Source organism: Spea bombifrons, chromosome 11, assembly GCF_027358695.1.
Source record: "Spea bombifrons isolate aSpeBom1 chromosome 11, aSpeBom1.2.pri, whole genome shotgun sequence".
In the NCBI taxonomy this organism is placed as follows: Eukaryota; Metazoa; Chordata; class Amphibia; order Anura; family Pelobatidae; genus Spea; species Spea bombifrons.
The window spans coordinates 19,691,527-19,707,099 of NC_071097.1; the positions used below are offsets into that span (position 1 = coordinate 19,691,527).

The 15,573-nt window shown below is 36.9% G+C and overlaps 1 protein-coding gene and 1 long non-coding RNA gene across 3 annotated transcripts in view; one reads left to right on the plus strand and one right to left on the minus strand.

Moving 5' to 3' along the window:
* The first annotated feature begins 854 nt into the window (after positions 1-854).
* Positions 855-15,573, plus strand: part of SLC16A12 (solute carrier family 16 member 12) — a 31,548-nt gene continuing 16,829 nt past the window's right edge. Inside the window, exon 1 of one of the 2 annotated variants that reach the window (XM_053451141.1) lies at positions 855-933. The gene's annotated coding sequence lies outside the window, so the exon portion shown is untranslated. Of the gene's footprint in view, positions 934-4,110; positions 4,247-15,573 lie in introns of those variants that run through there. The other variant, XM_053451140.1, reaches the window with a different exon arrangement.
* Positions 1,742-7,724, minus strand: LOC128469331 (uncharacterized). The gene is made up of 3 exons (XR_008345935.1): positions 7,655-7,724; positions 6,614-6,677; positions 1,742-1,824 (listed from the first exon to the last, which is right to left on the minus strand). It is a non-coding gene; the product is annotated as an uncharacterized LOC128469331 (long non-coding RNA).

The window sequence follows — 15,573 nt, forward strand, 5'->3', positions numbered from 1 at the left end:
CTACAAGCCATAATAACCTCTAATTTACTGACTAAGGTTTTATCTGCCCACCGTTGACACCTCTAAATATTGGGTCTTAGGTTTTCTGAAGGAACATTTGTTACGGTTTGCAATAAGACCTGCTTTCCTCAGAGACTCTAGTACAGCTGACACTTGGGTTTTTCAAACGATCCCATTGTAGATCACTACATCGTCTAAGTATGCAGCCACATAGCCTGGGGCCGGAAGTACCCTATCTATCAGCCTCTGGAATGTGACTGGAGCACTGTGCAGCCCAAAGGGAGGGGCTAACAAATGGGAAAGCCTAAGTGGTGTAGAGAAGGCTGTTTTCTCTTTTGACTCAGAAGGAATCTGTCAATAGCCCTTTGTCAAGTTACCCAACTGGTTTAACAGGGCAACCAGCTGACAATCTGGACATGAAGAGCAATAGTCCTTATAAATCCCCAGCAAAAAAGAACTGGGCTCATAACCTAGCCAAAGTTTTCTCCCATCCCACATGACTTGATAAGGGATCAGCAAGAGCCAGATTTAAAAGCTTTTTTTGTTAGAACAAGGTACCAATAATTTTTGGTAAATTGGGGTAAATAGTGGGGAAATTGCCATGCACTCTGCTAAGGGTTCTGTCCTCATTTTGCCTATGAAACCAGATAACCCAGTAAACATTGCATGTTCCAAAACGGGTATTTCTCTTTCTGATGGTGTATCCTGTAAGTTACTACTTGGTACTTATTGCACACGCTATCCTCTTTCTTACAGGCTCTCATCTCACATTCGCTTTTTCTGTGCCGACACACCCACTCCTGCAGGCAACACACCCATAAACTGCTCCACAACAAGTAGCTAGGCCATCTGTGCTGGTGTTCTTCTTTCTGGTTTTAGCTACTTTGAACAAAGGTCATGAAAAACCTAGGTGAACTCTGGGCTGAGATCCTGGTAGGTACTTCTCTCATCAGAACCTTTGCCTGTAGGTATCCTCAGAAATGTCCTAACAGTCCAGCATGGCATCTCTATCGTTTAATGTGCGGTAGGCTGCTTGAGCTTATCCAGTCAGCTGAGGGACCAGGCGAATAGCCAATTGCTTCTTGAGCCACTGCAAGACAGCATTAGCTCCTCACGTTCACCCATTCCAAGACATCCCTATCTATGTTAATCCAGATAAAGGCAATAAAACCTTTAGCTAATGCCAACTTTGCCTTTACGAATCCTTGGACAAACCTTCGGTAGTCTGTGCCTCTGCAGGGTAATCTCACAGAAGGGAAGAACACAGAAGTTTCAAAATAAAGTCCATTTTATTGCACTATGCAGCCCAATAATCACAATCTCTAAACTTCAGAGACTCACAGCTTGTGAGTGACAGAGCATGAGCGTGACTTTGGTGTTTGTGGGTGGCAGCATTTCAAGTTTGGACACCGGCACCAAAATGTCTGAAACACAGTGTGAGTCATTATCAGGTCAGACTTTAGATGTTCAGGCATTCTATGTGGGCCACTCCCATAGTGCCCCTTCCTGATCAGCAACCCCTCCCCCATTAGCAACCCCTCCCCCATCATCACTTCCAGAGTCCCTATGTCTCTCCTTTACTGTGCCACACCTCTCTTTTCCTCCCTCACGTAGTTCAGGTATAGATCAAATAAACACATTGAAACACAGCATTGCAGGTATAGATCAACTAAATAAGACATACATACACTATATTTGCAGTTAAATAACACATGGAAATGTCTTTCTATCATAAACTCACACACAAACTGCTTATCTTTTTCTATTTTTAAGGGGATGGGCAATAATTGAATCTTCATTTCATATTCGTCTTCAAACCAAAACCTGAAAAGGTAAAAAGGTAGAAGGTCTAGATCACACTACAAAAGTAATTTAAATAATAGCATTATTGTCATTATCTGTGCATTTACTGTGTTTGCGTTTTAATATTTTCATTTGAAAATATAGCAAGTTTGTGAGCTGGGCCTTTTTGTAGTCTACTGGTTCATATTCTTTGAATGTCCATACTGTAAGAAGTGCTGTATACATTGTTGGTGCTATATAAAGAAAACATTTCAATAGTAATAATAAAAATGATAACAAATGAAAACAAAAACAATTATAGCTACCTAGCTTGTCATTTTTATTTGCCAATCTATTTAGATACAGTATTTGGGTTAAAAGTTAACTTTATGGAAATTCAGTAACAGCCAGTGGCAGGGTCAGCATTTTCTTATTAATCTCATGTCCTAAAGTTTTTTTCTTTTCACCCCCAATAAAAATTGCATGTATACCAATGCAATTTAACAATAGGGCAATTAATGGGGACCAATACATATTAATTATGTTTTCTCATTTTATACATATTAGGTAATTTTTTTAAATGTATGCATTGCTTATTTTAATCTGTAAAAATATTGCATGTACATATCTGTGTATATGATTGCCCTAAATTGACACAAATTAGAACAAAAAGCAACATTGAGTGAGTTATCTGGAGGGCTGTGTGTGGTTTTATATAAAAATATTTTAGAAACGCATTGCCTGCATACTGAATCACTTTCCTGAAAAGTGGGCCCGGGAACTTGAATTTATATGGGGGTTCAATTTGCACCAACTTTATGCTATCCATAAGAATAATTCAATGCATGTATTATTTACCAAGAGTCAAAACAGTCTGAAGGTTTGTTTTTCAGACCTTTAATAAGTTTTTTTTCAGTTGGTGGATTTACGTTATTGTCTTGGGTTAGTACCTCTTGATACCCCTCTGTTAAGCTACTACACAATGGGTGTCAATCTCTGTGTTGAAAGCCCATAATCCTGCTGAGTTTTAGTATTACTTTAATTCATATGTAATTAACCAGTCATTATTATGCATCACTGAGGAAACACAGCTAACACTGTAGGAGAACCACCTAATAGAAAGCTTTTTTAGTTCTTCTTACTATCTGCTTTAATGACCCACATTGTAACCTATGGCATTTTATTGATGAAAAGTAAACCGTCAACCTTCCTTCAGTCATCATATAGCAACTGAATCAACATTAAATAACACTACATTAACACTAGGGAATAAGGATATAAATATAGATACAACATGCAGAGGTGCACTTTATGTATGTCATACTCACTGGTGTGGGGTCATGTGCTAAATAACCACAAAAAAGTCCCACTGTATAATTGAATGTGGTATTTATTTTGTACAATGTAAATGTTCTAGCATATTTTATTTATATATGATATTTTTTTAGATATTTCTGATATTTTAAATCTTTTCTTTGTCTTAACTAAATATTAAGTGATTATCTGTGCAAAGGGCAAAATAAGAAGCCAATTTGTTTGCACTCAATCTTTATTGTATATACGGTATATTCCATAAGGCAGCTTTGTCACAGCAACAAACTGATAAATATATAATATATTTTGCAGTCGCCTTATTTAAGAAGACATACAGCTCTTCGTGGATGTTAAATAACCAAATCAAATTTAATGATTATAGTGGCTCTTTATTTTTGACACTGTTCACTTTTTTATGTATTTTATTTTCTTATTTTTCTGGACAGCTGTCGATGGAATTGTCCCATGAAATGAAATATCTAGTGAATTATTGCTATTTTTAGTATTTCTGCCACTAAAAGTTTACTGTGTCCCGTAATCCGCGACATCTCGTATATTTATTTATACGTATTGTTAAACTAGTACACAACACAATTAAATTCGCTGATACTTAACTTTGAGGACAAAATTGCGAACATTGTATTTTAAAAAAGGGATCTCTAATACCCATTAAACAATTCTCACATAAAGATTTTAAAAGCAGTGCATAGAAATGACATAGGTATAGTGTTTATTTTGAAGCCTTGCATTTCTGTCTGCAATTTGATATCCTCAGACAAGTTGCCTGGCCTTAAGAGTCTGGTACATTATGATAAACGTATGGTACACAGTGAAAGGAAAGGCAACATGTTTGTATGGAAAGAAAGGGGAAGGGGAGGGGGGTGATGTTGAGTTGGAAAGCAAAAAAAAATGAATGTAACCTGACTCTAGTGGGAGATCCCTGCTGCTTTGCATTGGCACAGACAGCTTGAAGGTGGAGCTAAAGTATTTAACATTAGAATGCAGACACCTGAAGTTTTAGTGACAGAGCATATGCCACATGATATGTGCTCCTGATATGCAGAGGACTCTGACACCTCCATTGGATCTGTGTGGACTCCTTTAACCTACTGAATCTGTAGAGTGGAGAACAGACAAAGCACAATCTATGGTAAGTGGGTCTGAGGTTAATCCACACAAGTTATGGCAAGAATTCATGTAATCTGTATTTTTGCTGAGTTAGCAAAGTGGGACCCACAGGACCACTGAAAAAATATCACAAACATCATCAATGTAATAGAATGTGTGACTAACCCTTTACAGTTCTGTGATAAGCAAGAATGTATATGAGAATATGTTATCTTAATGAGTAGTTGATTGATAGGACACATTATACTACATGGGTCTTCTATCTTCATGTACAGTGTAACACGTTATTAACACTTCTGATACTGTGTATAGTTACAGTAAGTTTCTGTCATCTTAACTGTTTTCATGCAGTTGGGTGGCAGCCTTCATTTAACCCTTTACTTGCCACTGGACAGCGCACCCCTCTCAGGGTGATTCGGTGCCTTGTAAACCAATCCGTGGAATGAAATGTTGTCTGGATTGTAGACCAAAGGGATAAATCAGGTGATGTCCCCAAGGACAGGGGCATCTAGGCAGTTGTTGTGGATCCTAGCCTATTCATGTCTGTACATGTGTAGCTGAGCTAGAAGAAAAAACATAATCCCTTTTTTCCTGTTGGAAATACACTCTTTTACAGACAAATTCTTTTTATAAACGGCAACTATTATGGGGGATTATAATGTATTTATACATACTTAATAACGATGTATCAGTTTTCATTCATGTTTTGTTTACTAAGGGACATAATTATTGGTATGTACATGTCAATAGCACGGCAGAATTGTGACGCATTTAGTATGACATAAAGTGTTACATAACGACAGGATTATACATTTTTTAGAATACAGCCTTCGCCTGGTTTTCTGGAGTTCATGAGCTGCACCGTTCTGTAGCTGTTGGATTTTGTGTTTTAGTGCCCTGTAAACTCATGCCAAATTGCTTATTGTGAGTTTTTAGCCCTACCTTCTTCTGGATGCATAGACACAGCCGCTCTCTATAATGCACTACTTGCATACAAATTGTGTGTTTTTTGTGTGCACACTTAGTGTAGAGTATTCAGGCACATTGCCAGCAAGATGGTGGAATCTACTACTCGTTTGCCCTAAAAAAGAGCCTTTTGTTGGCCCTTATTGGGCCAACATAGAAATGTAAAGGTACATTTTGGCCCAGTAATCAACTTCTACTAATGGTATCAACTATTAAACATTCACCAACTGGAATACAGGGATTTTTGCTGACTTTTGTCAACAATGATCAACTTTCGCATAAATAAGGTTAATTTGGGATTTCACGCCACAGTGGAAAGGAATGCTTTTAGAGAGATAAAGAGCTACAAAGGTTAAACATGTCAAATTGCATGACATGGGTGAACAGATCCCAAGAATATAGCAAGAAAGACAATGGGCATGTACTCAGCCTAGTACCAACATTAAATGATGTTGTGTTTTAATAAATACTTGTGCCCACATTAATCTAATTTTGTTCATATTATGATTTTTATTCTATTTCACCTAAATGTTCTTTCCCAATATCTTTAATCTTCCACTTTGGTTAAAATGTATGTCTACTGACCCAACATATGCAAGCTCTGCTTTGCTGGACAGAATAGGATTTGGTCTTAGCATTTTTAAAGTGTGTGTTGAACACACATTTATGTGTCCCTTATTGAGTACAACATAAAATATCCTTTATTGTGTTTGACTTAAATATGTTTGCATTGCATGTGTTATTTACCATGTAACCCAGCACCCCATACTAAGAAAGGCCATCCTGTGCTCCAGGGGTAGGGGCAGGGGGTTATCTGAGCAGGCTGAGGTCAGAGTCACCCTGGTGACCCCCTCTCTCCAGTATAAACTATCACCTCTACAGGAGTTGTGAATTTGTGGAAAAACATTTTAAATTAATAGTTAGTGTTCCAAAGAATGTTTTTTATTTGATTTAGTGTTTGTTAAATGTTACGTTGAAATTGGTTCATGATGTCCTTTTAGGTTGGTGCCAGAATCACAACACATGTTCTGTTGGTTACCTGAACCTTTTTAAGGACAAAGAATTAGTATAATATAGTACTCCGTTTTAATCAGTTTTGAATAAAAAGTAATTTCTTTCAGTTTTGTATGTCAATCTCGATGATTCTTGCACACCTCATAGATAAATGTCACATGTTGAAACTTGTTTGATTACTTATTAATTCATAGAAATATTTCTCTGTCATTAGAGTAATCACGCAAGGATTTAGGTTTATTAAGGGCAATGCTATTAATTTGTCTGATTCTCTTCTTCCACGTGGTTTAGTATAATAATAGGTAACTGTGCTGCATGCTTGATTAGTTGTGGAAGTTTAAATAACCTCTTTTGTTTATGTGTGTGCAGGGCTTTCTTTGTTTGCTTTTGTTACCTTGAATCTACACACCTGCTCCATAACCGTTCTTCCTTAGCTTGGGGTCAGTTTGCCAGGTGTCCAGTACTAGGTCACTCTGTCCAAGAAAAGAAATATAGCCATATGTTGCTTTAAGTAGGACATTCCAGGATAGGAGCAATAAAAATTAATGGCATGCTACCTTATAACTTAACACCTTTGTTATGGCAGTGATTGTTGGTGTTCAAAGTCATCTGGCAACCATTTCTATAGGGTCGCTTACCATTGTGTGTAAAAAAAAAAGAGGCATTTCCTTTCCATCTGGGGTTTTTGTAGAAACACGCACATTTCATATAATTGATGTTTTCTTTTTAATGTTAGTCAATAGTGCATAATAATTAACCTGTGTATTTGTATAATAATTGTATTATAATTGCAGTCTTTGAGGTATTTGGTAGAAAGCATTCCAAGCTCTCCGTTGTAAAACTTGATATGCATTAGACACGCTGGTTAAATAATCAATACCTCCTCCTATTTTCTTCTTCTTGTATAATTTATAAAACACGATGTTAACCCGGCAGAAGTAAATGGAATTGTAAGTGGAAATATTTTGATACAAATGTAAAAACGAATACAAGCTGAGCACACGGTCACTGATCACGCATGGTGGCAGAACACTGCTTTAGCACACAGAAAAGTGGTTCCCTCTTCAAAAAAATAGAAACATAAAAAAATCTAAATATATATTTTTTAATATTTACACAGCAGTTCACCATCACCGAGTACTTATAAGTCTGCTCTTAGAATAACATTTTATCATTATTATTATCAGGATACAAAATCCTAAATTCAGTATGAAAAACAATATCTGGTCTTTGGCATAAAATTGAAAGGGTTGCATGTAACCTCAAACATTTGTTTTGCGTTTAAAGGAATTGTGCAGATGGAATGTGACCTCATTAAGAAGTGTGCTTTAAATTATTATTACTAGAGGAAGCAAATATTTGAAACAGATCCACAAATCCACATTACGTCCCTGACATCTGTGTTTGTCATTGTACTTTTATTGTCTGTCCAGTATAACCTGTTCCTTACCTGTTGTGTATAGAAATCACTGACAGTGTTTGAGGTGGGATCATTGTCATTTCATAATCAGAGTATTTGTTGCAAGTAGCTTTCTTTATTTTTGTCTGTTTATAAACTTATTTTAGGAAAGCTCTAGATCAGCTATTTCAATAAGTTGACTAGTTGGAAGACTTTGGAATATTATTGTTAAACATCTTACAACATTATCATAAAACCATATAAGAAAAGTTACCATACACTTTCCAACAGGATCGTACAAATATAGTAGGTTATTTGTCCTGAAATAAAACTGTATTAGAAAGTATTAGAAAATCAATCTCTTCCTCTCTGTGTTCTGTGACAAGTTAATATCTACACTAGACATGGGGGGAGAACATTTCCTCAGATAGAAAAGTATGCTGTCTAGAAACAACCACAGTTTGACATTATGGTGCGTTACTTACCAGAGAGACTCACCAGTATGTTGTTATTCTCTGATTTGTCAAAAAAATAAAAAAATGTCTTTGAAAATTGATGTTGCATTTGACTAAACCATGCAAATCGATTGGTTATGTTGCATCATTCAAAGTTGCACAAATTATCTCAAAAATGTAGGGAATAAAACTCATGGAAAAATAGCCATATCTGTGTTTGCCAAACACATACTATAAAAAACTAAGGTTATCTTATAAAGTAGGAGCAGACCTGGGTATCTCAGGCAGGAGAAATGAACTGGACTGGATTTAGGCCTTGGCCTAAATGTATTTGCACCATTATTAGTATTCACACTTCACACCTTCAGTACCTTGTTAATCTTAACTGGTGCAGTGGACCATGGGTGTTTTCCTCGAAAGCCTTATTTTAGGTCAATGCGGTTGAGGGTGAGATATTTCCTTTTAATTGGTTCTTGACATCTAGCATTTTATGAATAGACCACAGTTTTTGGAATTCACAGTTCGAACACAGTAATCTTGATTAAAAAAAGTAATTAAATTGTTTTCAGGCAAAGATGCACAGAATTCATGGCCTACTAGTATCCCTTGAGGACTGGAGTTTGGAACCACTGCAGTAAATGGTTAAACTGGAAGTATAGATGGAATGCATGAGAAAATGGTCAATTAACTTGTTGGTCAAAGATCATAGAGTTAACAAGATGCGTACTTTAACTGCAATTTTGAACCCAAAACATTATTTAAATTTCACAACTGTTTTGCCCTCTTTACTCAGAGGGTAGTAGATAAATGGAACAGTCCCCTGGCAGCAGTGGTGGAGGCTACTACAGTGAGGGTATTTAACCCCTTAATGACAAAGCACGTACATGTACTCAAAATGCATTGTTTTCAATGGGTCTAGGGACCGCCCATTGTCTTTAAGGGGTTAAACAAGCATGGGATAAAGCTTTCCTTACTATAGGGTCTGACCAAAGAATGATAAGCGTTTTAACCCCTTACATCCGGAAAAAATGTGCAGACTAGATGGGCTGAATGGTTCTTATTTGCCGTCAAATTCTATGTTTCTATATCACGCTGTACACTTGGCATTTAACATATGTTTACAAACCTTTTATCTGTTTTGGACCAAGTGAAGTGAATAGATGTCTACGACCACTTCACACATCTGCTTACAAGTGCGACATCCACAGGATGGAGGGTATTGTGAAGTGAATCCTTTCTTTAAAGCACGAGATAAAAGGTTTTTATTTTCTTAGTAATGGACTGAAGAAAGCTTTCACTAAAATGTCCTCCTTGTTGTCATATCCGGAGGGCATTTTGTTGTCATTGCGGCTTGTGGTATAGGAAACCACGTCATGTGGTCCATGGCTGATACCAGTTCAAAGAGTGTCCATTCTAAAATAGACTTCAATGCTCACTATTGTTCTTCTTCCGATTCCCTTACTGATTCCTTCCTGCAATGTATTATGTTGCATGCATTGCGTTTTATTTGACATGGTCTGGCTACTGTCATTGAAGTCTTTATTCCGGTATAAAACATCTCCAGACAATCATTTTTTAAAGCAACAAAAATAGTACTTGAATTAGGTCTTTGAGATTGGGGTAAAAAGATATTCTGGAAGCAGATGTGTAATTAATGGGGGCATGACCTCTGACACTGCCCCAGGTGCCAAGATCTTTAGTTGGTGAGCTCCCTTATAGGTAGATCTCAATATATATAGCTAAGAAGAAAGAGAGAGGATAGAGAGAGAGTCTTTACATCAGAAAAAAACAGGCAGACTAGGTGGGCCAAATATATTTTACCTGCAGTCAAGTTCTCTGTTTCTATGATCCTAAAGTTCTAGCGAGATTGAATATCATAGGGTAAGCATTGGCTTGTTACCTTTATATGTTTAAAATATAGGGATGCTCACTGTCCCACCATCACATACTTCTGTCTGAATAGCAGTACAATCCAGAACTCAATGTATACATTTTCTAGTGATCTGGCTAGCCTAATCTATACTTAAAAATATATACTTTACAAAGTGGAACCATAGTTAACTCATAAAATGTAAGGCAGTCAATTGTCATGACAAATGTTGATGGTCACTCCACAGCAGGTTCTTCCTTTTTGTTAGCCATGCATTAATCTGGGAAGTGAATGGATAACCATGTGCCCAGCCATACTTTCCCTTTCCAGGAAAGGCTTTTGAGAACATGCCAGTTGCACAACGAGAAACTTGTTTGTCAGTTTCATGATATTGCTGACCCATTCTAGTCTATTTTAAGTTAATGGCAGAGCAGCAATGGTTTAATGATCAGTAACCTGATGACCTGAAACGTGCCATAGGGATAAACACAGAAATGAGAGCATTTTGTACAGCCCATGTGACACAACTTGAAAATGTAGGTATATATATATATATATATATATATATATATATATATATATATATATATATATATATACAAACACTCATATACATACACATTTTACCTTTTTGTACATCGAAAAAAGGTAATTAATCAAAGCTACTGTGCTCTGTAATTTGAGTTTGTGTGACAGGTAATTAATGAATATATGTATTATGGGTATGCTTATTATCCCTTTTTCCCAAGGCATTGCTCAAGCATGTTCCTGTTCATTTTAGTGCCTAATTAGGGTTAGGACTATTTTCTAACTGCCAAGAGAATAGCTTGCAAAACCCATTACAAAACTATTATATTGCAAAAAATAAAAAGCTAACGTGATTGACAGTGTAGATAGGTATTCTGTTGAAGGAAGAGACGTGAATATGTAACACATGAAATGTCCTTGTCCCATGGCCAAAACACAAGTCTGTTTTCTCTTATCACTCTGAATCACATTCTTTAGATTGTTAAGTTAACATATGCTAGTGCTTGCCCCAAATGTCAATGTCTTGTACCATTTTCTTGGTGGTGCCTAAGAAGTATTGATATAGTTTGAGAAGAGGTACCCACTTGGCTACCATTCGTGGGATTGATACCATTTTGTTTACCTTAGAAATTTCTATACTAGAGAACCAATCATAACCAATAAATACTTCTAAATGTAGCATCTGCCACATATATCCCTTATCCCCTTATTCAGCAGGGTGCAAAACCAGTTAGTTGACAGGGGACAACATTATAGCTGTAGGAGACATCTTATATGGAAACCTAAGCAGGCAACAGGAATTTGGTTGCTGATTCTTATACACCTTCATTTGATAATTTTGTGGTTGACCAAGGGTTCCCCATATCTACATAAAGATTTGTATGTAGTTGTGACATGCACATACTTAGCTGACGGCAATCCCTTAATCATCTCTCTGTGTGTCCATAATTTACATAAGTGATATGTACTCTAATACTAGACAAACAAAACTTGGAACATATTCCTAAAGTTCTCTATTGTTTGCATAATCGGGATTGCTCAATAGCTCTCCAATACTGGTCATTGCAAACACTACAACCTTTACCATGTCTTTTATGAGTCTGATCTTAGTATCCTAATAACACCCATCCCCCATAGTTTACATGTTCACTCTGGATTCTTTGTAAAGACTGGACTAGATGACAGAGAATTTACTGTTTCATTTTAATCCCATGATCTGCTGTTTTAGGACCATTCTATTTTCCTAAATCAGACAGGAATGTGTTGTGAATGCACTTCTTTCTTAAAAGATAGAGAATAGTTGAGAATAGCTGAAGTTGCACTTGTTAGAACATGTTACACATCAAGGGTGTTTTCAGATGTATTCTTCATTCATAAAAACGAAGATGTTTAAGAAAATGATAACAAGGGAGTATGATATTTTATTAAATGTATCTCTTTTCTAGATGGTATTTTCTTTAAAAGTGAACCATATATTAATCAGTTGGACTTATGTTTTGGGCTTTGTATGGTGCTATGAGGTTGGAGGTTGGTATACTAGAATAATTTCCAAGTCATGTAATAAGGGAACCACAATAGTTTATATTGAGCTGTTTGGTGAAAACTACTTGTGTGCAGTAAGCAGGGGCATGCTGTCAGCTGCTATGGCAACTGCTCCACATACATGCACATTTCTTTTGTACAACAATTATTGGAGAGAATTTAAATAATGATTTATTTAGTACTAACAGATTTACTTAGTGCTTTATATTTTACAGTATAGTGGGGGGGAGGTACAATAAATACAGTCATATAGTAAGTACGGTAGCCTACAGATATTTTGATCAGAGACCAGTAAGTATGAATGCATTATTAAGGAAGGTATCTGCCCTGTATCATGGGCCTGATGCTGATGATTTTTAATGGGCCTTTTGGAAATAAATAAAATAGACAGAATAGACCGAATTTTTAACTCCTGGGCATCCATGTGTACTGTATAAAGATCACATCAGTGCTAGGCAGATAGTATAGGATATAATGTAAAGGGATGGGGAGCACATTAGTACACTAAAAAAGTCATCATAAATAGGATGCCTGAAGCTACAATTTAGTGCGACTAATCATCCGTAAGAAGATATGCATAATGATATGTGTAAATAATACGAAACCTTCACTTTTCCACTTTTTTGTCCACTAAAGTGACTACAAAGTTAGGAGAGTATTTTATCTCTGCATAAATAAAGAATAGTTCTGTTTATTCCTACATTTAGTAAAGTTCCAGGAAACAGACCAAACACACACCAGGACAGGCTCTGCCACACTGACACCAAACACGCACACTAGGACAGGCTCTGCCACACCGACACCAAAATACACACGCAGCAGGACACCCACATCTGTATGGGCTATGTGATGACCCAGCCAACCCCCTCATGTGTATTGTTGCCCCTACAACCGTGTGTACTTATGCCACCCAGCCTACCCCCCCCTTTAGTATCATGTCATCACCACTGATGCTCCAGGGAGCCAACTCTCCCTTTGAACATGGGTCCACATCCATTATCGCTCCACTCCCACCAACTTATTATTTAATTATATCACTTTTTTCCTGACATTCTTGCCTGCCTGCTCTGTGCTCTTCTCCACGGGATTGACTGCCACACAAGGAACTCTGGTCACTGTGTGAGACCGCTGCAGGCGAGGCAGGACAAAGAGTTAAGCGAGGCATTAGGTAGCATGGCTTCCACAAGCTGGATGCTTTAACGTTAGGTAGCTGTTAGAGGTGGTCATGTGGTGGTCTGGTTTTCCGGTGGGCAAGTCTGGCTCTGACTGGGCCTATATTCAGGTAGGGGCCTGGATCTGCAGCTCCATCAGCCCCTACATCAATCCAGCCCTGTCTGTAGAGCTTGCAGTCTAATAATGTTAGTCTGGTGAATATCCAGAGCCTTCAAATTATAATTACACTTTTTCAAATCATGTAGTTTGACTCCCCCACATTGGTTACATCAAGCACATGTTGTTAATTTTGTGTTTGCTGAGAAAACAGTGATTGAGCAGATGCAGCATCTGGACACAATTTTCAAAAGATCAGAGGGCTTTTAAAGAAGGCCTCCTATTAAAAAAACCCACAGGTTTTATGTTGGTAAACATTTCCTTGGTGAATAATGTTCCAATATCCAGTGATTTAGTTCCTCAGATATGTAGGGTCATTTTACTTTCTCAATATGAGATTGTAAGCTTGAAGGAGCAAGACCATCTGCTTTTTCTGTACCATTATGACTTAATGTGTGTTAATGGTATTATTCATTTCACTTGTATCGTTGTAGCGCTACATAATCTGCTTGCACTGTATTGTTATATTATTTATTTCTAAATTACATTTTTTTTTATTTTGTCTTTGTTGCTAGAGCTGGATAGTGCATTTAACTGTCTTTGCTTTGGAAGTATGCAGTGCAAAGAGGTCATGGAAGGGTGTCTGACATGTACAGTAACTCGTAGGACCTTGTCCTTTTCTCTTTGGTCCAAAGATAAAGAAACACCAAAGATGCAGAGTGTAATGTTTAGTTTGGCATCAGTTTGAGCTCAGGCAGTACAAAGGAAACGAAACATGTGGCTTGTTCCCACAAAACAGCAAGAACACGTTAGTTTTGTCAGTGGGATAGGTTAACGTTAGACGTCGATGGAATCATATTTTACACACATGATCCTTCTTCAACTTTTATGTTATTTAGTACAATAAGGAACTGTCACATTCCTAGTTATCCATAAACTAATCATATTATTCTTGATTTTTAAAATATTTTTCTGTTATGCAGAAAGTGAAAGCTTCCATCCGCATTTTAAACAGCTGCCCTGCTCTTAGTTTAAGACTAGCTTTATAGTACAAACATGAATGTAAATAATCAATGCCTCTCGAGCTAATATCCTTTATTCCATTCCTTAATCCCTCATCCTCCCATTAAACGGCAAAGCTCAGGTGAACAATCCAGGACGCTAAGAAGATCCCATTGGATATTAGTGATATGCCAAGCAACTGCTCCTATTTCCTTGCCTGGTCACCCCTGGTTGTTACCATGTCTCCATGAAATGCTGACTTTAACATTAACATAGACATATGTCTATGGGAAAAGTATAATATGATTTCATCAAGGCTCCATTCGGCTGACTTGTCTCTCGTGGATCACTTTGTCTATCATTGATAATCCCTGTCTCTTACTAGGTTTGTGTGGTTTATAAGATTGGATCAAGAACAGAGTGCTAGATGTGTTATGAGAGCTCTCCATTTTAATATGTAGCTCATAGATTGCATTAATTATTAAATAATGCCCTTGGAATGAAAACTACTTAACATGGAATCAATACAGAAAAACTCAATTTTAACTCAAACTGGAAGCTTGCTTCTGATGAAACATTTTTTTGATTATTAAACCAATATTTTTCAGTTATTTGAAATGGAAAAAAATGAAATGAATAATATCTGTAGGACTGAGCCAAGCTATTGGAAATCTATTGCCAATGAATTAGACAACTTAACCTTTTAAATGTTCCAAGGATAAAAAACACGTACACAATTTTGATGTTCAGATAGCTTTTACACTCTAAAGATTAGACATGTGCAAATGGGCCAAAACATTTTCGTGCAAATAATTACATTCTGTGCCTATTCGGTATGACCGAAAATTAGGGGGCATTTTTTATTTGGGAATAAAATGTGTTGCCTAGTGCCCATTCACTCTCTCTCACACTCTCATTCTTATTCTCTCTCTCTTAATGTTTCCCTACCTTCTCTTCCGACCACTTCTGCTTTTGCGTCTTCTTCCTAATCTTCTTCTTCTTCAGCAACTTCTCCCTTCTATCTTTAATCTGCTATCTTCTATCTTCGTACTACATCTCTGCGAACATAACTCGGCAGGATAGTTAGACCTTAGGTCTTTAACTTCTGAAGTACTGTTGTTTTGGGAGATAAGGATTACCAAGAGCTCACCAACCTTTTTTTGCGCACTCTACCCAGATCCATCTTCAATTGTTGATTTTAATAGTGTAATCAAAAAACTGCTCTTATAGAACATTTTTAGAATCAGCAAAGTACCCCCATGATGATGATTATAAATATTATTTATTGATTTATAAAGCACAAT